Source organism: Schistocerca gregaria, chromosome 5, assembly GCF_023897955.1.
Source record: "Schistocerca gregaria isolate iqSchGreg1 chromosome 5, iqSchGreg1.2, whole genome shotgun sequence".
NCBI classification, from domain to species: Eukaryota; Metazoa; Arthropoda; class Insecta; order Orthoptera; family Acrididae; genus Schistocerca; species Schistocerca gregaria.
Window position 1 is genome coordinate 477,829,183 of NC_064924.1, and position 27,533 is coordinate 477,856,715.

The 27,533-nt window shown below is 42.2% G+C and overlaps 1 protein-coding gene and 1 non-coding gene across 2 annotated transcripts in view; both read right to left on the minus strand.

The window, feature by feature from the left end:
- Positions 1–27,533, minus strand: part of LOC126272278 (uncharacterized) — a 175,026-nt gene that overhangs the window by 97,605 nt on the left and 49,888 nt on the right. The window lies entirely within an intron of this gene.
- Trnaa-cgc (transfer RNA alanine (anticodon CGC)) lies at positions 15,078–15,150 on the minus strand. Its single transcript has one exon. It is a non-coding gene; the product is annotated as a tRNA-Ala (tRNA).

The window sequence follows — 27,533 nt, forward strand, 5'->3', positions numbered from 1 at the left end:
TTTTGGGAGGTTTTTCAGTGAAGTTAACAATTCTAATATTCCTTAATTTGCAGCCGAGTATCATTGTAGAGTGGAGTCCATTGTGACGTAGAGGTCATTTGCATTACGTTTTTCGATGGTTAAAAGCTAATGTAGCAAAAAGTATTTATAGAAATAAAGATTGGTTATCACATGAATAGTTGTTTTACCTTCCCTTTAAATCTGCATATCAGAAGCTTACAAAGTGAACTGCGAATCATCTTTAAAATCTTGTCGTTGGTGGAGCAAAAAAAAACACAACACTGAACGCCCACCAGCAATTTACAACAACTCTGTGAATTATGCATTGATTTCATACTACTAAAATAATTCTGTACTTGAAGAAATATAAATTAATGTAAAATTATTAATATTTCCCTTTCCAAAATTTCAATCGAATACCGTCGTGGGTGAAAAAAAATGGTTAAAATGGCTCTGAGCACTGTGGGACTTAACATCTGAGGTCATCAGCCCCCTAGAACTTAGAACTACTTAAACCTAACTAACCTAAAGACATCACACACATCCATGCCCGAGGCAGGATTCGAACCTGCGACCGTAGCGGTCGCGTGGTTCCAGATTGTAGCGCCTAGAACCGCTTGGCCACTCCGGCCGGCGTCATGGGTGAAACAAGGAACTGTCACGGGTGGTCCTCATGTGAAGTAGAATATATTTTTATAAGTTGAAATTAATTTTATTAAATTAATTTATAAATCATCAGCATTTACCATACGAGTATATAGATCTTACTTTCTAACTGTTAACTATAAATAAGATAAATTACAGTACAGAGTTACTTTAAAGCCCTGAATATCAATTTTAATTGAAAAAATCTGCCACTAACTAACTATGCAGATGACCACTAATCCAAAAATGTTAAATTTCCCGAAAATTTATAATATAAGGTGTTCCAATCATGTTTGATATCTTCATTAGAGAGAATCGCAAGAACTTCTTCAAACTCTATGTAGGATACACATTTATCAGTAGCTCTGAACACCTTCGCTGAGTTCCCTACAAATCTAACACGCATAATCAGTATTTCTGTTTTCTTCAAGAGCCCTCTTGTCAACTGCAGTATGACTGTACTTGCTCGATTCCTTTCTTGAAGTTTGAAACTCCAACAAAATAAATGTTCTCGCCGTAATATTTTCGACAGCTTGTTCTGACTCTGTAGCTTCTTCTAGTTTGTATCTCTGTAAGTCTTCAAAATACAATTGCTCATTATTCATGTCAGAATCTGTACAGACGAGAGAATGTGCACTGGGCGTAAGTTGAAAAACTTGATTCATTACCTAGATAATCTTCCTTTAAAGAAAAAGGTTCCTTTACTGTTCATATTCATGTAACGTCTCTGCAAACTAACACTGTTTCCAGTTGCTGGTTCTACAATAGACTTGACATCTTCATATCGAATAACTGCCAGCTGATTTTATCACTTGTGAAAAAGCTTCTTATTTTGAGCAAATTATTACCTAAGAGTTTATAATATGAAGTTTTCTTGTCTCCTAAGAAATTCTGCTTGCTACCTTCTTAGGCAGGCTTCCCCATAGATGATTTTTTATGACTATAGATTTTTTTGAGAGACTGGAAGGCTGCACTATCTTCATCCGAGAAACAGCTTTGCCGAGATATTAAAGGCATTTATATGGTCCTGTCTGGGAAGCATAGATCTCCAATCCATCTTCAGTTGGTACAGACTTTAGTTTAAGCCTGCAATTTAATTTTCCTTCAGCTTCCTTCTTGCGATGTTAGGTTAAATAATTTACGGAGGAAAGTACCTTCATTTTCATGTTTCCCTTTTTATCTCCTGTTCTCTTTCTTGTTCTTTATGAGTGTCGTATTTGCTAGCTTCTTTAGGCAACTTTTCTCAGTGTTTTCTCGTATGCTCTGATGACACTGTTCTTCTTATATTCTGAATAAAAAATAAGGCAAAATTACTGCAAACCATTAACTCACTAGTTATACCAATCAGTATAATTTAAAATCACAATTAGTAGAAATGGTTTAGATTTCACTAGTAAAAAATTGCCATGGGTTACTTTCAATAATTGTATGTGGTCATTAAACACTAAACACTACTCTCTGGGTCACTAGATGTATTGGTTTGGTTTCCTCACTCCTAACTTAAAATCAACAGAGCTGCTATAGTTGCTGAGTCACAGAGTAAACTTTTTCATGTTTCTAGTCGTGGGTCGGACACTACACTCATAGCTATGTTTGTAAATTAGCTTCATACTTAACACCTTACCATTCTTTCAAATCTGAAATCTGTTCATAAAATAAGTTTCTGCTCTTGAAACCTAACAACTTAAATTTAAATGGCAGCCAATATAAATAATTTTTTGTAGTCTGTCCTCATCTACAGAAGTGCCTACGTTGTTTAATTATATTTCCTGGAATATTTTTCTAACCCTGATAATTTTTTCGGGACAGTACATTTTAACCTTTATAGATCCAGGAATCTATGACACGAACTGAATTAAAAACAAAATTTTTAAAAATCTGAGGCTCAATTTGACATCGAATCACCCATAGGTCATCAACTCAAAGTTGCTCTTTATGTGGTTCTTCATTTCAGAGTAACTGTCTGTGAGGATCGCGTATTCTCATACATTATAGGTGTTTTTTACTTTCTGGCACTTTTCTTATTTGTGTTCTTTCATGGGGCTGCATATGGATGTGTGATGTATTGGTAGCCATGAAGCCACAGTTTATGAAATTGATGACTTTATACAAAACAAGTGTGAATCATGTTTAACAAACAGAACGCAAAACGTTGTGTTGAATAATTCAAACAATGGTGAAATGAGAAATATTTTAGTGACTGGAAAGAAACCACGAAGGGAGTCGCACAAGGTGCGCTCCTATTCATGTATGATCTTCCGCTTAACATTCATCAAGCAGAACTGGTACTTCCTGCACACGATACTAGGTTACAACAAATCACATTGTCTAATGTGATTTGTTGTAACCTAGAGATTGTTAATGTTGCTTTTCAAAGAATTCTTAACTCGTTCCCTGAACATGGCCTCTTCCATAGTCTTGGGAAAATGCACTACATTCAATTCCATAGAACAACAGTCACATCAACAACTGACATGTCACATGAACAGAAGTCAGTTAATAGTGTGGAATACTCCAAATTTTGACGAAAATTTGAAGTGGAAGAAGCATATTACTGAGTTGCTAAAACAATTGATTTCGGCTACTTTTGCACTTCGTATAAGTGCTAATCTTGGAGACAAACGAGTCAACCTCCTGACATATTTTGCATGTTTCCATTCAATAATGTCTTATGGCATAATTTTCTGGGGTAACTCACCATTTACAAAGTAAGTACTGATTGCACATAAGCGGGCAGTAATAATAATGTTGTCTTCTCTTGTGGTCCTCATGTACGCACCTCTTCAATGAGTTAGGCATTTTAGTGGCATCATCATAGTCTGTATATATATTCGCTAGGTAGATGAGCGATGGGGAATGAAGTCTGCTGTGTTATTTTCGAATAAATCATCGTGGCATTTGCCATAAGCGGTTTAGAAAAACCGCGAAAAATCTAATTCTGAATGGTGGGACGTGTTTCGAAGACCCGTTCTTCCAGTTGTAAATCTTGTATTAAGCACTACGCTACCTCGCTCGGCTGCTTCGTTTAGTAATAATATTTGCATCACTAGCATGAGCGCCTAATCCTGCTTCATATTTAAAACAAAATGGTAACTCATTCTTTTATATCAGAATGAAACATTACCGTATCTCCTAGTGCGTACTTTAAAGTTCCATACTGTAAGTGATATGGATCTACAATGTAAGTTCCTTGATTCACTGAACATGAATTTTTGCGTAACATTTCTCAAATAACAGGTAAATAAGCCAGTAGTTGAGGCATAATTCATAATAACATAATCTAAGAGAATTTCTAATCAGCCAATGTGGTGTTGAGGAGATACGATGAAACTCTCAATAAAAAACGTGTATGTCCGCGAAAGTGTAGAAAACAATACCAGTAAGAAGCCTCTTATGGTATCTAATTTGAAGTTGATAACGTATTTCATAATTGAAATTGTTCAATTTGTTAGTAAATTGACTACGTGATACTGTCTGCCATGTTATTGTAGGGTCCCTAATCATGCAAGGTATCTATCGGCTGGTAATTGAAAAATCATGGAAGGTGATGTTAAACAACGATCGGCGTTAAGTCCACATCGTACAGGGTTGTCACGAGCAAGCGAAAGAACCAGAAATGTTTCAAACCAGTTACACCCAAATCGTAAAACCAAGGTGCCGTAAGCCACTCTCTAATATCCGGACTAGAACCAATAAAATACCAAGGAACGCAGTTCAGCCATAATTTTAGTATGATATGGCGCGTTATCAACGGCGTAATACCGGGCAGGGAAATGAGGGCAGAGTGTCAGTCAGAGGTCCAGACACAGACAGTGAAGTGCGACAAGTCCTGCCTGCTGCTACAAGCATTTAAGGGCTGTGTAGGAATTACCTGTTCTTTGCAAACTGCCTTGTAAGCTTTCATTGAGATATTCATCCTTCTGCAGCATACTATTAACGCACATGATGTAAGCAATGGTCTCATCTCAGCTGACCGCCGGATTGCTTATATCGCTGTCATTTTGGCAAAGTATGATGAAAACAAAAGGAAACATTGATCTTTGTCATGCCAATGATATTTGCAACAAGAGTTCTATAATCACTTTGTTAAATGAACTCTTTACGAATGATAGAGATTGCATCCAGAATTGCACAAATATGGATGACAATATTCACATGCAACATCCGGAAAAAATTACATGTTTTTTCGAGAACATAGATACAAAATTGAGAAAAAAGACATGCATTGATGAAAATTAAGCACTGCTACTCCCAAAGGATGGCAATGGCCTTGCCGCAGTGGATACACCGGTTCCCGTGAGATCATCGAAGTTAAGCGCTGTCGGGAGTGGCCGGCACTTGGATGGGTGACCATCCAGCCGCCATGCGCTGTTGCCATTTTTCGGGGTGCACTCAGCCTCGTGATACCAATTGAGCAGCTACTCGACCGAATAGTAGCGGCTCTGGTCAAAGAAAACCATCATAACGACAGGGACAGCGGTGTGCTGACCACACGCCCCTCCTATCCACATCCTCATCTGAGGATGACACGGCGGTCGGATGGTCCCGATGAGCCACTTGTGGCCTGATGACGGAGTACTTTACTGCCAAAGGACGGAGTTACGAAGACCTCAAATATTACACGATTTCACTTCAAGTTCTGAGGAGGATATTTTGCTGTGACCTGCTGCACAATCTATTCAGCACTTAATATTAGGAACATGAAATAAATCGGAATCAAATTTTCACTCTGCAGCGGGGTGTGGACTGATGTGAAACTTTCTGGCAGATTAAAACTGTGTGCCGGACTGAGACTCGAACTCGGGACCTTTACCTTTTGCAGGCAAGTGCACTACCATCTGAGCAACCCACGCATGACTCACGACCCCTTCTCACAGATCACCTCGCAGATCAGACATAGAAAAGATCAATATGATTTTAGTAAACTACAGGAGCATCCAAGGAAAGGTCCAGAATTAGCATCACTTATTGCAGGTTATATTGCACAGATAGTATTCGGAACAGACAGCTAGTAGGAGCCAGACGTCAATGACAACGAAATCCTTATTTCAGACTGGAATGTTTATAGTAAGGATAGGTTAGTCGCCAGCGGTGGCGGCGTGTTTATTGCAGTAAAAAATCTAGCGAGTTTATCACGGAATGTGAATTAATCTGGTTGAAATTGTGTATCAAAAACGGTCAAAAATGTTGAGCGGATGCTTTTATAGACCACCTGGGTCAGGATCTATAGTTGTAGAGCGTTTCAGACAGAGCTTGCAGAATATCATTAGTAATTTTCCTGATCATGCCGTTCTAATAGGGGGTGACTTCAGCTTGCCAGGTACAGACATTCTGTATGTTTTGTGCGAAAATAACCTTGAGCAGATAGTTAGAGAACCAACTCATGAGAGTAACGTCTTAGACCTCCTGGCAACAAACAGACCTGAACTTAGCTAATCAGTTAACGTAGAGGAAGGTATCAGTGATCATAAGGCTGTGACAGCATCTATGACGACGGGTCCTATAAGGAATGTTAAGAAACGTAGGAAGATATATTTGCTCAGCAAAGGCGACAGGATACAAATTTCAGAATATCTCAGCAATCAGCATCAAATATTCTGTGATGAGGACGAAGATGTGGAAAACAGATGGAAAAAAATCAAAGGCATCGTTCAATATGCCCTAGACAAGTATGTTCTGGGTAAGGTTTTAAGGGATGGGAAAAATCCGCCATGGTTTAACAGCCGTGTTAGAAAAGCGCTACGTAAACAAAGACCACTTCATCTCAGATTAAAGAGAAGTAAAACCTATCTAACTAACAAAAGCTGAAAGAAGCGAAAATGAGCGGAAGGAGAGCAATGAGAGAAGCGTTCAATGATTTCGAAAGTAAGACGTTGTCAACCGACTTGAGTAAAAACCCTGAGAGATTTGGGACGTTTGTAAAATCAGTAAATGGGTCAAAATGATCTATGCATTCTCTCAGCGGCCAAACAGGCACAGAAACGGAAATACTGAATTCGGTCTTCCGAAGTTGTTTTGTAAGTAGGCTGTTTAGGTTTTTATATTGGTAACGCCATGTAGCGCTCTGTATGAAAATCACTGGCTGTGCTGCGTACAGTCTGTGGCTGGTTTGCATTGTTGTTTGCTATTGTAGTGTTGAGCTGTTGGCTGTTAACAGCGCGTAGCGTTGCGCAGTTGGAGGTGAGCCGCCAGTAGTGGTGGATGTGGGGAGAGAAATGACGGAGTTTTGAAATTTGTAAGACTGGATGTCATGAACTGATATATATATTTAATATGACTTTTGAACAATATTAAGATAAATACATTGTTTTTTCTTTATCAAAATCTTTCATTTGCTAACTATGCCTATCAGTAGTTAGAGCCTTCAGTAGTTTGAATCTTTTATTTAGCTGCCAGTAGTGGCGCTCGCTGTATTGCAGTAGTTCGAGTAACGAAGATTTTTGGTGAGGTAAGTGATTTGTGAAAGGTGTAGTTTAATGTTAGTCAGGGCCATTCTTTTGTAGGGATTATTGAAAGTCAGATTGCGTTGCGCTAAAAAATATTGTGTGTCAGTTTAAGCACAGTCATGTATAATTTTTCTAAGGGGACGTTTCATATGTCGACCCTTAGCCGAGGATATCTCACTTGAATCTTCTGATTTTTTCTTGTAGTTTGTGTAATTAGTGTAGCTTTTGTTTATTGCTAGCGCGTAATTATAGAGAGAATTTCCTTTGTAGTTGCAGTCTTTCATTGTTGTACAGTAAAACAGTTGTGGCATGCATGTAGTTTTGCACGAAGTATTTCGCAGCTGCGCTTGCAGTTAACTAGATATTATTTTCAGTGCTATGTTAATGTGTTTTCTTATTTTGCTCTTCAAATTGTGGTTTTCTGTGTTATCGTGTCAAATATTGTAACAATAATGGAGTGTGAAAAACGTAATACTAGACTCCAGAGTAAACTGAGAAATGACAGTGAAGACGAAAGTATTGTGTTAGCGCCGCCGAGTAATGAATTAACTAATGTCCAAAGTAGTAATTTGGCAATTGTGCATATGGAAATGGAGTGGGCTGCAAATAACGTTGCAGACAGTAAAACAATTAGTGAACAGGGAAGCATTATCGACCGATCGGTCAGCAACAGCTCGCCTCAGGATTCCGAAATGACAGGACACAATCTTGCAAATACTGTAGATTCAGGTTTTGCGTCCTCACCGTTTTCTCAAATAAGTCAAGACACATTTTCTGCTTTTCAAAATGCGTATATTTCCTGTTGAAAGGCACTACCGAATAGCACTGAGGAACATGTTTCAGACACCAGTGCATTGTTATTACAGTTAATGCAGCAAATGAGACAAAGGTTACAAAAGTTACACACAATGGAACAAAATCAGAGACGAACACAGCAAAAGCTTCAAAAGTTAGACACAATGGAAAAAAATCTTCGAAAGTTAGACACCACACTTGAACAAACACGTGAAGGTTTAACTACTAAGTTACTTAAAATCGAATCGAAATGTCAAAAAGTCTATAATGACGTAAAATCAAAAAATCTATGAGCATTTCCAACCTATTTTTTCGCGTCATGAAAATGCATTACAGAATCACAAGGCAGCCATAAAAGAACTGCAAACTATTGTTCATGAAAATCACGACACATTGCAAGCTAAAATTGACTCAGTTGCATCTACCGATTCGGTTACACAACTTGCAAAAACTCAGGAAAACTTAAAGGACGCAGTAGATACGATTTCAACACAGATGGACACTCTGAAACTTGGTTCAGAAAAAAACACAGAGGAAATACTTTCACTATCCGATAAAGTAGCCGAACTTTCAGATCAGTTCACTAACTTATCTTCAAAGGTAGATGATGATCTGAATGACACAAGAGCTGTAGCCTTCACGGACACTGAAGAGTATGAACAAATTAGAAAATTCAAACAAAATCAAAATCAAATCAATACACAGTACAAAAGAGAAATCCGGGAAGTACAAGATCAGTTGGCACAAGTAATACAAGAATTACATATGTCAGAGGACACTCGCGCTCCAGTACGGGAAGAGGGACATAGAAATACGGAACAACCACAAAATAATAACACAGGACACGTCGGAAATTATGAAATAAACTGGGAAGACGCATTGAATTTTGAGATGGAACCGCCGAAACGAAGTAACAATGAGCGATGTGCGACTCGCCGACACGATGATTTTGACTATAAGCTGTTCATTACTACACGTAAATTCAAAACATTTAAGAATTCTGGCAACGACATTCATCCACAAGCATGGCTTCATCAATTCTCTCATTGTTTTCCTCCCAACTGGTCATTGGAGCACAGGTTAGAATTTATGTGTGGCTACTTGGAGAATGAACCAGCTGTAAGAATGCGATCGGTCATTCACGATTGTCACAGTGAAGGAGAATTTTATCATGCCTTCCTCTCAGCGTACTGGTCTCACGCTACACAGGATCGAGTAAAACATAGCATCATAATGATGAAACATTTCGAACAATCTGAATTTTCCAGTGAAATATTTTGAAGACATGTTGCATAAGAATCAGTATCTTTCAAACCCATGCAGCCCCTCAGAACTCATCCGCATTTGCTTAATCAAATTGCCTGAACATTTACGACATATTATTTTAGCAGGACGTTGCAAAGATGACATTGAAGCTTTTCAGGGACTCTTAGAAGAACTGGAAATTGACACTGACAATCGCGGAACGCGAAAACAGGAGCACAACAATTACAGGTCACATCTGTCACAATTCCGCGATGACAGAAATAATACACGACAAGGCTATTCTTATAACGTAAATCGTGACCAAAACAGACACCATCCACATTGCAACCACTGGCAGAGTAATAGTTACAGAGGAAGATCGCTTTTCCATAGTAATGAATGTGACAGGGACAACCATAGAAACAGACGATTTGGGAACCAAAATAATAATTATTAAGGGAGACAGAACGGTCCACCACGCAGTTACGATTCTGGGAGAAATTCTCCACCACATGACCGACAAACAAGAAACTATGTAAACTACCGACCAGACCAGACCAGAATTCCATCTGAACTGGGGAGCTTCAAACAGGGCAGGGCCTTCTCCCCAAGGTGAATTTGTAGAAGTTAGGTCTCCTAATCCTAATAACGACGCGCGACAACAATGAAACGGACAATGACTCACACCACAGGCAGCCACGTGCGCCGGCTATCTCAGAGAAAAATAACATAGACGCTAACTTTGAGAAAAATTTTAGCATTCCTTACCGACGTATAAAACATGATAATTGCCTTGGAGTTGAAACTCTGCGCACTAGAAAGGTAAAACATTGCACCACATTTCACATGTAGAACCGTTTATTAAACGATAATCTGCTTTTTAACTTAGTCTTTGCTATAAAAATTTTCACTTCACATTACTAGTATGCTTTGTCAGACTTAGAATCTGTTAACATGCAACAATGTTTAAAGTTAAATATCCAGTCAAGAACCAAGGGAACTTATTTAAACAGAAATTACGAATGCATTGTTATTGTGAACAGACGACACAGTGTTATTGTGTATGTACAATCTTGCTTGTTAGTTGCACGATTACGTAACGACTATAAGGCTGACATATTTAGAACATGTACCAGTACTCCTAATAAGATTTTACTGCAACATTTTGGTTTACTTTTAAAATACATTCTGGATTTAAAGTACTTTCTGTGAGATACCAGATGACACAGTAGTTAGTTTATGTGACAGCTACACGATTATTATCACGACGCTACTAACATGTGACACGATTTAAATTGTTGCTTTTGCGGTGTATCTGTTTTATATCTGCACAGTTTTTCTGAATTCATCTGGAAAGGAATACATGTTTTATTAGTAACTTTTGTGGTATAGCTACAATGAGACAGCCTTTTCCGTAGCACAACAATACGTTACAGCACAGTACTTTCTTCATCATGGCAATAAGCGTAATAAGTAAGATATCTATATGCAAAGCAATTCACTTTTGTTTCTCATGAGGTAAGTACATTGACTTCTGCAGAACTTAGCTTTCGGAGGACGATAACTACACTTCCACACAGATTATCTTACAACAAGACGCACAGTTTAGCGCTACAGTACTTGTATTTGAGTGATTGATTTTGTACTTAAAACATTTATTTTTAAAGATATTTGAAGCACAAGGAGCCCTAACTAATATGGTATTTGCTTATACAACTTTACACATCGGTACCATATTTCTCTAACACATAAATTACACAGCTATCTGATCATCTAACTGGGAGAGAAAAACATTTATTTCACTATATCAGTGACAGATGTTTACGTAATTACACATTTGGATAACTTCACACTTATGAAACTGTATTTTGTCTGTACTTTGTGAACTGTTCATATTTTTTCGGAACCAATGTGATGGTATGAGAGCTTTGAATGATGTATTTGGTATGGGATCATGATTTTTAAAGTATGTTTGAGGTAGATGACACTATTGAAGTGGCAGAGATTTTTTTTAGGTTTTGAAATTATTGGAGGAAGCTACTGCGATTTTGAGATTTGGCTGAGGTTTTATGATGTTATGATGACGATGTGTATGACGCTGTTGCGGTATGTTTATGATCAATAAGCTGATGTTATATGAGGAATTTGATTATGCTATGTATCTGTTATGATGAAATATTGAAGAAGTGTTGACGAATATGTATATGTGTAATAAGGTAAGGAATAATGATTGGTGGTTTGGGACTCTGATTTGTGAAAAAGGATGTTGGAAACCAAGAATCGTACTTTAAGAGTTATGAAATGTGTGTAAATGCGAGAGTGTATCACAATGCCGCCGATTTTTTATTTTTTTTGGACAATGTTATATTTATAGGATTTTGTTTCTACATATATGTAACGCAAATTCTCGACCTGTGAAATTTTTTATATGAGACTGTCACTGTAGTGCAAACTGCTGTCGTAATATTTCGGTAAGAAAGCTAAGTGACCTTGACGTAATGCGTTATGGGCGACCAGCTGTGCGAGTCGCCTGGAGAAAAAGCCATTAGGTGGCGAAAAAAAAGAGACCATTAACCTCGCTATTGACATTCCTTTGTAGAAAGCATCGCAAATACGACACGCTCAAACTTGAAAACGTTTGATTACCCTGTGGAGCTCTTAATTTATGATATTTACTAAAATGCCTAATGAAATATTGAGAAACGTTTTACATCTATTGTCTTTCTAGTTGAGAGATTGCTCATTTTGTTTAATATCTGGTTTCCAGCTCTGTTGGAGCATTGGTTTTATAAAATAAAATTAAGTTCATTTGCTAATGTGATCACTTTCTGCCAACAGAGCTATTAAATAATAATTTTATGATTCATATTCTTCTAAAAAGGAGCACTTGAAATGGAAAGAACAATAATAAGAGATTAATAACAGTAATTACATACATAACTTTCTTTTCAACTACTCGGTAATTTTTATAGGATAAGTTTTTGTGGTACACCACTTTAATTATATAGACATTAAGATGTGAATATACATTTCTCTTATCTGCATTGTTGTCTTTAGTGTACTATTTTTTCTGCTCGTGGGTTTGTCAAGTTTAAATATAAGTTATTACATTTACTGCTACTTGCTTTGCCAATTTGCATTTCTTTGTCATTGCTGTTTGTGTTAATTGTTTTATGAAGCTGCATTGCATCGTCCCTTAGTTTAGCATCTGAGCTCAGTAGATTTAAGTTAGCTTATGAGGGGGTAGACTATATAAGAAACTAACTATGATGGATTGGAAGAAATGCATTGAGAAGCTATAATAAAATGGTTTGCCCAAAAACATAGCATACTGTGGAGAAAAACTATTTTTGAAAGAGCATGTGAACAGAATACAGAAAGCATGCTTGGATAGGATTTTTTTGGCTGGAGCAAATGTCGAAATAAGAGGGACGATCTATGGAATGAAGTTTTGGGTTGGACTGCAGTACCAAATGTTACACTGAAAACAAACCCAGTCCTTTCCTTTTGTGTTATCCCACTATGTGTTTGTGTACCCTTGTCTATTTGTTTTCTTTCTGTCTCTGTGTACTGTTTCATAGAATTTTTTTCTCTTCTAATACTAAGCTACATTCACTATGAAGAGGAATACTCTTATGCTCAAATATAATTGGCATTAATAATATGTTATTTACTTTGTAAAGATGTTTAGACATTGACATCTTGGATATTCGGGAATCCAGCCGGATGTTCGCGTCGTACTCGCACGATATTTCAACAGCGTGCCTCGCTGTCTTCTTCAGAATATCCAAGATGTCAACAGATCGCCGGGAAAGCATGAAGAATTACATGTTTAGACATTATTTATTCTGTTTTGTTTCAATGCTCATTTGTGAAGCTGAGGTTTCAAAAGTTATTCTGATCTTTTATGTATTTACTTACGTCATAATTCGTGTGACACTGATGTATATGTTAGTTCTACTCTTTTGTAAAGTCCGCGTTACTACAAAAGTTATCTGTTCTATTATGTTCTTTAGTGATGTATTTTGTACCTTTGTTATTGTATTCTTATGTTATAAAATTGTAATTGACAACAGTTCATCAAATTAAGTAACTTGTAAGTTACATTTCATTGCACACGTTTTTGTTGGTCATAGTATATGCACAATATGTGGAAAAAAAGAACTGTTAGTGCTCTGATGTGTGTTGATAATTCAGCAAAGGACTGGTTAACAGCATTGCTTGTTCTAAGGACAATTCCAAAAACTTTGTGAGTGCACAAGTGGTGGTTTATGGACTTGCTATATTCTCTGCAAGACTCTTCGATGGTGATTGTGCACCTGCACAGTCGCAACAGATGGCTGCTGGCTGTCTCTAGAAGGACTACAGTGGGTCTGCACATTTGATGACCTACCAATACCATACTCTCTACCAGGACTACAGTGGGTCTGCTCTGTGATGACCTACCTACCAAAATTCTTGAACTTGGACTGACTCTGCTGTGAGTTTGCTCTGTTGTGGCCCATTACCTGTCTGCATGTCAAGAGTCAGCACTGTCTTTCCGTTGGATGGACAACACTACTTGTTCAAGACTGCATGAAAATCCACTACTTCTGTGTGCATTTTCTTTTACTGCTCAGACTTCGAGAAAAAAAAAACACTGCAATTTTACTGTGATGAATGATCAGGACTGTCTTTATAGACTGTGAGAAAATTTTAGCTTTTGTCCAACATTGTATCAATAAGTGTGTGCATTTGATTTCTTTGTTATTGTAATTATGAAAAAATTTTTCAAATCTGTATTGGCCACTACCCAAAACAATTTGTAAAATTTTTTTGTGGGGAGCGTGGGGGCTATGTAAGTAAGCGTTTAGGTTTTTATATTAGTAACGCCATGTAGCGCTCTGTATGAAAATCACTGGCTGTGCTGCGTGCAGTCTGTGTCTGGTTTGCATTGTTGTTGGCTATTGTAATGTTGGGCAGTTGGCTGCTAACAGCGCGTAGCGTTGTGCAGTTGGAGGTGAGCCGCCAGTAGTGGTGGATGTGGGGAGAGAAATGGCGGAGTTTTGAAATTTGTAAGACTGGATGTCATAAAATGGTTCAAATGGCTCTGAGCACTATGGGACTCAACTGCTGTGGTCATTAGTCCCCTAGAACTTAGAACTACTTAAACCTAACTAACCTAAGGACATCACACACATCCATGCCCGAGGCAGGATTCGAACCTGCGACCGTAGCAGTCGCACGGTTCCGGACTGCGCGCCTAGAACCGCGAGACCACCGTGGCCGGCGGATGTCATGAACTGATATATATATATATATATATATATATATATATATATATATATATATATATATATAATGACTTTTGAACAAGATTAAGGTAATTACATTGTTTTTTCTCTATCAAAATCTTTCATTTGCTAACTATGCTTGTCAGTAGTTAGTGCCTTCAGTAGTTTGAATCTTTTATTTAGCTGCCAGTAGTGGCGCTCGCTGTATTGCAGTAGTTCGAGTAACGAAGATTTTTGGTGAGGTAATTGATTTGCGAGAGGTGTAGTTTAATGGTAGTCAGGGCCATTCTTTTGTAGGGATTATTGAAAGTCAGATTGCGTTGCGCTAAAAAATATTGTGTTCAAATGGTACAAATGGCTCTGAGCACTATGGGACTCAACTGCTGTGGTCATTAGTCCCCTAGAACTTAGAACTACTTAAACCTAACTAACTGAAGGACAGGCAGGATTCGAACCTGCGACCGTTGCAGTCGCACGGTTCCGGACTGCGCGCCTAGGTGGTGGTGGTGGCGGTTAGTGTTTAACGTCCCGTCGACAACGAGGTCATTAGAGACGGAGCGCAAGCTCGGGTTAGGGAAGGATTGGGAAGGAAATCGGCCGTGCCCTTTCAAAGGAACCATCCCGGCATTTGCCTGAAACGATTTAGGGAAATCATGGAAAACCTAAATCAGGATGGCCGGAGACGGGATTGAACCGTCGTCCTCCGGAATGCGAGTCCAGTGTGCTAACCACTGCGCCACCTCGCTCGGTCTGCGCGCCTAGAACCGCGAGACCACCCCGGCCGGGCAAATACTGTGTGTCACTTTAAGCACAGTCATGTACAAATTGTTCTAAGGGGACGTTACAGTTTCACCACGGAAGATCGTAACACTGTCCCTCCTTTCAATCGTCGTGCGGACGTCGGAATGGCAGATATTGAGATAAGCGATCGCGGAACTGAAAAGCAGCTACAATAGCTTAGTAGTGGAAAGGCCTCAGGACCAGATGATACCTATAAGATTCTACAAAGATTATGAGAAAGGACTTGCTCCCCTTCTAGCAGTAATTTATCGTAGATCGCTTGAGCAATAAAAGGTACCTAACGACTGGAAAAAGCGCAGGTCATTCCCGTTTTTAAGAAAGGCCGTAAGACACATCCACACAATTATAGACCTATATCGTTGACGTCAATCTGTTGTAGAATTATGGAACATGATTTATGCCCATGAATTATGACATTCTTGGAAAATGAACAGCTCCTCTATGAAAATCAACATGGATTCTGCAAACAGAGATCCTGAGAAACTCAGCTTGCTGTGTTCCTCCATGAGATCCACTGCGCAGTGGATAACGGCGCTCAGACTGATACCGTGTTCCTTGATTTCGGTAAGGCGTGTGACACCGTCCCACATTGCGGTTTAATGAAAAAAATACAAGCTTACCGAGTATCGAAGCAGACCTGTGACTGGATTCAAGACTTTCTTGCAGACAGAACTCAACACGTCGCTCTTAACGGAACTAAATCGACGGATGTAAAGGTAATATTCGGAGAACCACAGGGAAGGGTGATAGGACCGTTGCTGTTCACAATATATATAAATGATCTAGCAGAAAGCGTCGGATGCTCTTTAAGGCTATTCGCAGATGATGCAGTTCTTTATACCAAAGTAGGAACGCCAGAAGATAGTAAGAATTTCCAAAACGACCTGCAGAGAATTGATGAATGGTGTAGACTCTGGCAGTTTACTCTGAACGTAAATAAATGTAACATATTGCTCATATAAAGGAAAAGAAATCCACTGCTATACAGGTACACAACTGATGACAAACAGCTGTAGACAGCGTCTGCCGTAAAATATCTAGGCGTAACTATCCAGAGCAACCTGAAGTGGAATGACCATATAAAACAGGTAGTGGGAAAAGCAGACACAGGACTCAGGTTCATAGGAAGAATATTAAAGAAATGTAACTCAACCACGAAAGAAGTGGCTTATGAGGCGTTTGTTCCCCTGGTTTTTGAGTGTTGTTTATTTACCTGGGATCCCTATCAGGTAGGTCTGATAGAGGAGATAGAGACGATCCAACGAAGAGCGGCGCATTTTGCCACGGGATCGCTTAGCTGGCGAGAGAGCGTTACGGAGATGCTAAACAAAATCCACTGGCAGACTTTTCAAGAGAGGCGTTGGGCATTAAGGAGAGATTTACTATTGAAATTTCGGGACAGCACTTTTTTGGGGAACACGGACGATATATTACTTCCCCCACATACGAGGATTGGAACTTAAATAGTGGCAACTATTTATTTACAACCGATACAAAAGAGTTACATGTTAGCACCTGTTACTGTCCTTCAATGTAGTCTCCAGCGTTGTCTAGAACCCGTTGCCAGCGATGTGGAAGGCGTAATATACCGTTAGCAGAGTCTGTTTTGTTGATGGTGCGAATGGAGCGGTATACTGCCTGTCGAATCTCTGGAACAGTTCTGAAGCGAATGCCACGAAGTGGTTCCTTCAACTCTGGAATCAAATCAAAGTCACAAGAACTTAAGTCCGGGGAGTATGGCGGATGGTACAGTACTTCCCAGTCCATCGACCGAACAGAGCAGCCACAGCTTGCGCTGTATGCTCCCGCGCATTGTCGTGCAAAATGATGGCTGCGTTGCGCAGAAAGTGTCGCTTCTTTCGAAAAGCTGGTCGCAGGTGATGGTGACTTTGATTTGATTCCGTAGATGAAGAAACCACTTCGTGTCATTCGCTTCAGAACTGTTCCAGAGATTCGACAGGCAGTAGACCGCTCCATTCGCACCATCAACAGAACAGGCTCTGCTAACGGTATACTACGCCTTCCACATCGCTGGCAACGGGTTCTTCATAACGCTGGTGACTACAGTAACAGGTGCAAACATAACTCTTCTGTATCGGTCGTGAATAAATAGTTGCTACTATTTAAGTTGCAATACTCGTATATCTCACGTATTGATCACGAGGAGAAAATCAAAGAAGTTAGAGCCAATTCAGAGGGTTACCGACAATCATTCTTGCCACGCACTATTCGCGAGTGGACCAGGTTGGAGGAATCAGATAGTGGCACCGAAAGTACTCTCCACCATACACCATTAGGTGGGTTGCGAAGTACGATGTAGATATAGATTTTGCTGGAACACCAGATAGCGTGGACCAGTGAAACGGAGAGGCAGGAAATAAGGTACCATTAGGTGAGCTCGGACAACGTCAGCTCTTATGTTGACAGTGAATCATCACTGGGGACCACCGATGTGGCTGGTGTGGGGATTTCCCTCACTCCAGACGTGGCTGTCGCGGCTATTGGAATGAGGCTTCATCCGTGAACAGTACAAACTCTACGAAGTTCGATACTAAAGCTCTATAGTGGGTTATCCTTTGACAGAAGTGAACGCGGGGCTCAAAATCTGTTGGTCCCAGCACTCGGACACGCTTTTTATGATTTGGGTGTAATAACCGTTCCACAAGTACTTTCCATTCTGTATCCTTCGGACTGTGCGTTTCACGAGCAAGTTGACGCGTACTTATTGCTGGGTGGCCGAACACATGAGGCAACACTACCTCCTCAAAGTCTGGTGTTGGGATATGTCTCTCGCGAGAAACTTGGCTGGCTCTCTGTGACGTTGTTGTTGTAAGTTGGTATGCACAGAGATATATATCTTCCAGTTACGATGAAGCCTTTATACAGGGTGGTTCATTGATCGTGACCAGGCCAAATATCTCACGAAATAAGCATCGAACGAAAAAACTACAAAGAACGAAACTTGTCTTGCTTGAAGGGGGAAACTAGATGGCGCTATGGTTGGTCCGCTAGATGGTGCTGCCATAGGTCAAACGGATATCACTGGCGTTTTTTTTTAAAGTAGGAACTCCCATTTTTATTACATATTCGTGTAGTACGTAAAGAAATATGAATGTTTTAGTTGGACCACTTTTTTCGCTTTGTGATAGAGGGCGCTGTAATAGTCACAAACATATGACTCACAATTTTAGACGAACAGTTGGTAACAGGTAAGTTTTTAAAATTAAAACAGAGAACGTAGATGCGTTTGAACGTTTTATTTCCGTTGTTCCAATGTGATACACGTACCTTTGTGAACTTATCATCTCCGGCCGGAGGGGCCAAGCGGTTCTAGGCGCTACAGTCCGGAACCGCGCGACCGCTACGGTCGCAGGTTCGAATCCTGCCTCGGGCATGGGTGTGTGTGATGTCCTTAGGTTAGTTAGGTTTAAGCAGTTCTAAGTTCTAGGGGACTGATGACCTCAGCAGTTAAGTCCCATAGTGCTCAGAGCCATTTTTGAACTGAGAACGCATGCTGTTACAGCGTGATTGCCTGGAAACACCACATTAATGCAATAAAAGCTCAAAATGATGTCCGTCAACCTCAATGCATTTGGCGATACGTGTAACGACATTCCTCTCAACACCGACATTTTTGAGATTCACGATTCTCGCGCAATTTGTCTGTTACTGGTGCGCTGATTAGCCGCGACAGCAGCTAAAACATCTACTTTTGCATCATCATTTGTTGCAGGTCGTGGTTGACGTTTCATATGTGGCTGAACACTTCCTGTTTCCTTAAATAACGTAACTATCCGGCGAACGGTCCGGACATCTGTCGTCCAGGATACCGAGCAGCATACACAGCACACGTCCGTTGGGCATTTTCATCACAATAGCCACACATCAACACGATATAGACCTTTTTCGCATTTGTAAACGGTCCATTTTAACACTGGTAATGTATCACGAAGCAAATACCGTCCGCATTTGCAGAATGTTACGTGATACCACGTACTTATACGTTTGTGACTATTACAGACACATCTGTCACAAAGCGAAAGGAGTGGTCCAAGTAAAACATTCATATTTTTTAATTACTACACGAATATGTAATAAAAATGTGGGTTCCTATTTTAAAAAATGCAGTTGATATGCGTTTGACCTATGGCAGCGCCATCCAGAGGGCCAACCATAGCGCCATCTTGTTTCTCCCTTCGAGCTAGACAAGTTTCGTTGTGTGTAGTTTTTTCTTTTGATGCTTACTTAGTGAAATAGTTGGTCACTATCAATGGACCACCCTGTATATTGCGGCAGAAAAATAAAGGGAGGGAAATTTAAATTGCGATTTACTTCAACGAATATTAAATACGAAATGTTAAATTTGGAATTTGTTACTTCAATGTTAAGTTAAATACTATTATATGTTTTGCCAAGAAGTTTTTCCCTTCATTAAGAGTGCCTTTAAATGGATCTAAGCTTGCAGGACTGTCAAGCTATGCCTATGTTCGGTAAGTTTGCTTGTATGATGTAGGTTCATACATGATCAAATCATAGCGATACGAATACGTAGCCGCAGCACTGCGAATCACTCCTGTTGCATGCCTCTCTCCTGTAAACCTTATTTAAATTTATTTCTCACGTTAGACATGCGTGGCCACCTACACTCGTAGCACACTCTGGGGTGCACACTGATCAGCCTAAACATTACGACCACTGCCCATCGCGACGGTGATGCCACCTGGTGGCGTTGCGGGCACGTAACACGGTAATAGAAGTACACTACTGGCCATTAAAATTGCTACACCACGAAGATGACGTGCTACAGACGCGAAATTTAACCGACAGGAAGAAGATGCCGTGATATGCAAATGATTAGCTTTTCAGAGCATTCACACAAGGTTGACGCCGGTGGCGGCACCTACAACGTGCTAACTTGAGGAAAGTTTCCAACCGATTTCTCATATACAAACAGCGGTTGACCGGCGTTGCCTGGTGAAACGTTGTTGTGATGCCTCGTGTAAGGAGGAGAAATGCGTATCATCACGTTTCCGTCTTTGATAAAGGCCAGATTGTAGCCTATCGCGATTGAGGTTTCTCGTATTACGACATTGCTGCTCGTGGTGGTCGAGATCCAATGACTGTTAGCAGAATATGGAATCGGTGGGTTCAGGAGGGTAATACGGAACGCCGTACTGCTTCCCAATGGCATCGTATCACTAGCAATCGAGATGGCAGGCATATTATCCGCATGTCTGTAACGGATCGTGCAGCCACGTCTCGATCTCTGAGTCCACAGATGGGGACATTTGCATGACAACAACCATCTGCACGAACAGGTCGACGACGTTTGCAGCAGCATGGACTATCATCTCGGAGACCGTGGCTGCGGTTACCCTCGACGCCGCATCACAGACTGGAGCGCCTGCGATGGCGGTGTACTCGACGACGAACCTGGGTGCACGAATGGCAAAACGTAATTTTTTCGGATGAATCCAGGTTCCCGTTACAGCATCATGATGGTCATATCCGTGTTTGGAGACATCGCGGTGAACGCACACTGGAAACGTGTATTCGTCATTGCCATACTGGCGCGTCACCCTGCGTGGTGGTATGGGGTGCCGCCATTGGTGACACATCTCGGTCACCTCTTGTTCGTATTGACGGCCCTTTGAACAATCGACGATACATTTCAGATGTGTTACGACCCGTGGCTCTACCCTTGATTCGATCCGTGCGAACCCTACATTTCAGCAGGATAATGCACGACCGCATGTTGCAGGTCCAGTACGGGCATTTCTGGATACGGAAAATGTTCGACTGCTGTCCTGGCCAGACCAATATACAGATCTCTCACCAACTGAAAACGTGTGGTCAATGATGGCCGAGCAACAGGCTCGTCACAATACGCCACTCACTACTCTTGATGAACTGTGGTATCGTGTTGAAGCTGCATGGGCAGCTGTACCTGTTCCCGCCGTCCAAGCTGTGTTTGACTCAATGTCCAGGCGTATCAAGGCCGTTATTACGGCCAGAATTGGTTGTTCTGGGTAATGATTTCCCAGGATCTATGCACCCAAATTGCGTGAAAATGTAATGACGTGTCAGTTGTAGTATAATACACTCCTGGAAATTGAAATAAGAACACCGTGAATTCATTGTCCCAGGAAGGGGAAACTTTATTGACACATTCCTGGGGTCAGATACGTCACATGATCACACTGACAGAACAACAGGCACATAGACACAGGCAACAGAGCATGCACAATGTCGGCACTAGTACAGTGTATATCCACCTTTCGCAGCAATGCAGGCTGCTATTCTCCCATGGAGACGATCGTAGAGATGCTGGATGTAGTCCTGTGGAACGGCTTGCCATTCCATTTCCACCTGGCGCCTCAGTTGGACCAACGTTCGTGCTGGACGTGCAGACCGCGTGAGACGACGCTTCATCCAGTCCCAAACATGCTCAATGGGGGACAGATCCGGAGATCTTGCTGGCCAGGGCAGTTGACTTACACCTTCTAGAGCACGTTGGGTGGCACGGGATACATGCGGACGTGCATTGTCCTGTTGGAACAGCAAGTTGCCCTGCCGGTCTAGGAATGGTAGAACGATGGGTTCGATGACGGTTTCGATGTACCTTGCACTATTCAGTGTCCCCTCGATAATCACCAGAGGTGTACGGCCAGTGTAGGAGATCGCTCCCCACACCATGATGCCGGGTGTTGGCCCTGTGTGCCTCGGTCGTATGCAGTCTTGATTGTGGCGCTCACCTGCACGGCGCCAAACACGCATACGACCATCATTGGCACCAAGGCAGAAGCGACTCTCATCGCTGAAGACGACACGTCTCCATTCGTCCCTCCATTCACGCCTGTCGCGACACCACTGGAGGCGGGCTGCACGATGTTGAGGCGTGAGCGGAAGACGGCCTAACGGTGTGCGGGACCGTAGCCCAGCTTCATGGAGACGGTTGCGAATGGTCCTCGCCGATACCCCAGGAGCAACAGTGTCCATAATTTGCTGGGAAGTGGCGGTGCGGTCCCCTACGGCACTACGTAGGATCCTACGGTCTTGGCGTGCATCCGCGCGTCGCTGCGGTCCGGTCCCAGGTCGACGGGCACGTGCACCTTCCGCCGACCACTGGCAACAACATCGATGTACTGTGGAGACCTCACGACCCACGTGTTGAGCAATTCGGCGTTATGTCCACCCGGCCTCCCGAATGCCCACTATACGCCCTCGCTCAAAGTCCGTCAACTGCACATACGGTTCACGTCCACGCTGTCGCGGCATGCTACCAGTGTTAAAGACTGCGATGGAGCTCCGTATGCCACGGCAAACTGGCTGACACTGACGGCGGCGGTGCACAAATGCTGCGCAGCTAGCGCCATTCGACGGCCAACACCGCGGTTCCTGGTGTGTCCGCTGTGCCGTGCGTGTGCTCATTGCTTGTACAGCCCTCTCGCAGTGTCCGGAGCAAGTATGGTGGGTCTGACACACCGGGGTCAATGTGTTCTTTTTTCCATTTCCAGGAGTGTATATTTGTCCAATGAATACCCGTTTATTTGCATTCCTTCTTGGTGTAGCAATTTTAATGTCCAGTAGTATATGTAAGCGGAGCAGACACGGATGGGGGATCGCCCTAGCGAAGATATAGGCTGCAGCCGCGCTGGGTAGCCGTGCGGTCTTAGACGCCTTGCCACGGTTCGCGCGGCTGCTCCCGCCGGAGGTTCGAATCCTTCCTCGGGCATGGATGCGTGTGTTGTCCTTAGCGTAAATTAGTTTAATTTAGATTAAGTAGTGTGTAAGCCTCGAGACCGAGGACCTTAGCAGTTTGGTCCCATAGGAACTTACCACAAATTTCCAAAAAATATGGGCTGCAAATAGAGAAATACATTGAGATTAGCGACTTTGGCAAAGGAAAGATGATTATTACGCAGAGACTGTGAAATGGAAATGAGCGTTTGGCACCATCGGCCGGAAGGCCCCTTACAGGGTAGGTCCGGCCGCCTTGGTGCAGGTCTTATTACATTCGACGCCACATTGGGCGACCTGCACGCCGAGTGGGGATGAAGTGACGATGAAGACAACATCCAGGCCCTTAGCGGAGAAGATGCCCGACCAAGCCGGGAATCGAACCCTGGCCCTTTAGGACGGCAGTCCGTGGCACTTAGCATTCAGCTATCGGGGCGGACCGAGGCTGTCATAGAGTATCTCGAAAACAGTGAAGTTCGTCGCATGTTCACTGTCGTGAGTACCTACGGAAAGAGGTAGAACGACAGTGAAATGGGCGCTAAATGGTCGGACGTGCATGACGCATTACTGAACGTGCGGTTCGGAGGCTTGTCTGCTCTGTAAAGTAGGACAGACAGTGATGTGTGGCATCTCTGCTGAAAGATCACAGTGCTGGTGCACGCTAAAGTGTTTCGGAGCATATCGTTCATCGTACATTGTTGAACATGGAGCTCCGCAGCACACCACCCCTACGATATCACATGACCCTTACAGTGGGCACGGAACAGGCGGGATTCCACTGCCTATCAGCGGAAACGTTTCGGCTCTTCGGGTGAACCACATTTTTGCTACACTAGGTCGATGGTCGTCCCCACAAAAGCTGTCATCGAGGTGAACAACGGCTTGAAATGTGCAGCGTGCCACAGACGTAGACCCGTGGTAGCAGTATTATGGTATGAGAGACTCTCCTGCTCTTGGACCTGTGGTAGTAACCGAAGACATGGTGACAGCTGCGAACCACCTGCATCTCTTGATGCTTGAAGTCGTCACCGACAGTGATGTTATCCTTCAGCAAAACAATTGTCCGAGTTTCCGAGCCAGAACAATGCTACAACGGTTTGATGAGCATTATCCTGGACTCGAGTTGATGTCTCGGCGTCCAAATGAACTGATGTAAATCCTATTGTACTCATGTGGGTCGCTATTGAGCGCCATCACTGTGTGCGCAAATCAGCCGGGCGTTATTTACGTAGATTACATAACCTGTGCGTAGACATCTAATGCCACACTTCTCCACAAACCTATCAACAAACTTTCGGATCACTGATATGCAGAATCATTTATTTATTTCGATCAAAGACGGAGTAAAAAGCTATTAAGTAGGTGGTCATAATGTTTTGACTCATTCGTGTGTGAATGTAGTCAGCTTTTAAGGGAGGAAATATAAGTAAATTACGGTTATCATGCAAAGGTGACCTATTTCGAAGGAACCGGACCACATGCAGCTCAAATAAATACTCATTAAGCCGCAGAGTCTAATGTTTCGCCGTGCGCATATGTTAACTTGGAGTACAAATTTCCAAAGTTGTTAAAACGATGAAATTCCTCACCTTTGAATAAATATTTATTTGTACCATAGTTCTCTTTAACGGAACACCACTTTCGTATTCCTATTTACAAGATATTATTCCTCAGCGTATAAATAAACTTAATTCTCTAATTTCTCAATGGCTGACATGCAACAACACAATTAGATCCACACCGACAACACGTACTTTCATTTCATTATCTCAGGCCGTAGTGAAAATCATTATTAAGCCAGAGTCAAGGATGCTTTATCAGCAAACAGTAGCAACGCCTACACAGAGTTTATTCTCGCTATCACTTTCTGCCGCAAATACGATAATCCTCAAGCGTCGCATGACATGCATGTCGACATTTGGGCTGTAAATCACTGTCAACACTGCTGATACACACAATAAAACGTTTGTCATCCTTCATGTCGATTTGCGACGCTACGGGTTGTTGGAAAAGAGCTCGCTGATATACAATCTAAGCTATAAGACACTGTCTGCACATCTGATATACACAATTCATCTCTAACTAGCCCATTTCTTATCCCTTGAGTCAATTTTTGCCATTATACGCTGTTGGGAAAGTGTTTTTTGTACATTAGCGCTGCTTTACAGGCACTGCATCCTGCTGACCCGTAAATTTAATGCGTGTCTGCCAATTCTCGTGGCGACTAACGTTTCATCTCTGACTGCGCGTCATATACTGCACACAGTAACGCACTTTACCATGGACGCGTCACAACTCGGTTGATGCTAACGGGCCCGGTGCGATGCATGTGGTCGTCACAAGACGCACATGGTTTGCAGTATGTCTGCGTGGTCATCAGGGATGTAAGCCCGCTGCCTGGTCCAGTTCATAACAGACACCCGGGATTTTTACGAGAGTGCGGCAGAACTGCATGCGCCGTTGCACGACATGTATTAAGACTAGAGGTCGTCGCTATGAATAATTACTATGAGCTACGTTGTTATGCCTTGCACGCTGTGTATGTCCAGAACACAACAAATTTGCGTTTCGGACATTGGTTCCCGCCGGTCGGTGTGGCCGAGCAGCTCTAAGCGCTTCGGTCTGGAACCGCGCGAGCGTTACGGATAGGTTAGTTACCGAGCGAGGTGGCGCAGTGGTTAAACACTGGACTCGCATTCGGGAGGACGACGGTTCAATCCCGCGTCCGACCATCCTGATTTATGTTTTCCGTGATTTCCCTAAATCGCTCCAGGCAAATGCCGGGATGGTTCCTTTCAAAGGGTACGGCTGACTTCCTTCCCCGTCCTTCCCTAATCCGATGAGACTGATGACCTCGCTGTCTGGTCTCCTTCCCCAAAACAACCCAACCCAACCCCCAACCCTTAGGTTAGTTACGTTTAAGTAGTTCTAAGTTCTACGGGACTGATGAACTCATATGTAAAGTCCCATAGTGTTCAGAGCCATTTGAACCATTGGTTCCCTATCTCAATATAATCGGATGTGAACCCACTATCACCTGTTTCAGTTTCACCCAAAATATTTGATACGTCCTGTAACAATTCAGACACTGATGCAGTGCATTATGAGAACCAGGATGGAATAAAATGAAATGATGGTATGGCATTGTTTGCCGGGATGTCCCAGTTGGGTTCGGCCGCCAAGTGCTAGTCTATTCGGCGCCACACTGGGCGACTTGCGGCCGGTGATGTGGAAGGAAGGATGATGAAGACAACACAACACTCAGTCCCCGTGCAGAGAAAATATCCAACCCGGCCGGGAATCAAACCCGAGGCTAGTGCACGGGAGGCAAGCACGTGAGCACCAAGCTAAGCAGGCGGACAGGATGGAACAGAAAACTAAGGACTCTAACTTACCCATAACACATTTTACTTTGTACATAGTGTAACCCCTATGAACCATGGATCTTGCCGTTGGTGGGGAGGCTTGCGTGCCTCAGCGATACAGATAGCCGTACCGTAGGTGCAACCACAACGGAGGGGTATCTGTTGAGAGGCCAGACAAACGTGTGGTTCTTGAAGAGGGGCAGCAGCCTTTTCAGTAGTTCCAGGGGCAACGGTCTGGATGATCGACTGATCTAGCCTTGTAACAATAACCAAAACAGCCTTGCTGTGCTGGTACTACGAACGGCTGAAAGCAAGGGGAAACTACAGCCGTAATTTTTCCCGAGGGCATGCAGCTTTACTGTATGATTAAATGATGATGGCGTCCTTTGGGTCAAATCTTCCGGAGGTAAAATCGTCTACCATTCGGATCTCTGGGCGGGGACTACTCAAGATAACGTCGTTATGAGGATACTGAAAACTGGCGTTCTACTAATCGGAGCGTGGAATGTCACATCCCTTAATCTAGCAGATAGGTTACAAAATTTAAAAAGGAAAATGGATAGGTTAATGTAAGATATAGCGGGAATTAGTGAAGTTCGGTGGCAGGAGGAACAAGACTTCTGGTCAGGGGTATACAGGGTTAGAGATACAAAATCAAATAGGGGTAACGCAGAAGTAGGTTTAATAATGATAAAAAGTAGGAGTGCGGGTAAGCTACTACAAACAGCATAGTGAACGCACACTTGTTGTGGCCAAGAGAGATACGAAGCTCACGCCTACTACAGTAGTACAAGATTATATGCCAGATAGCTCCTCAAATGATGAATGATGAGATAAAAGAAATTATTCAGATAGTGAAGGGAGACTAAGATGTAATAGTCATGTGTGAGTGGAACTCGATAGTAGGAAAAGGAAGAGAAATAAACGTAGTAGGTGAATATGGAATGGGAGTAAGGAATCAAAGAGGAATCCGCCAGGTAGAATTTTGTACAGAGCACAACTTAATCATACCTAACACTTGGTTCAAGAATAATAAATGATGGTTCTATACATGGCAGAAGCCAGGAGATACTGGAAGGTCTTATATACATAATAAAATTGTAAGACTGAGAGTCAGGAAGCAGGTTTTCAATTGTAAGACTTTTCCAGGTGCAGACGTGAACTCTGACGGCAATCTATTGATTATGAACTGTAGACTACAACTGAAGAAACTGCAAAAAGGT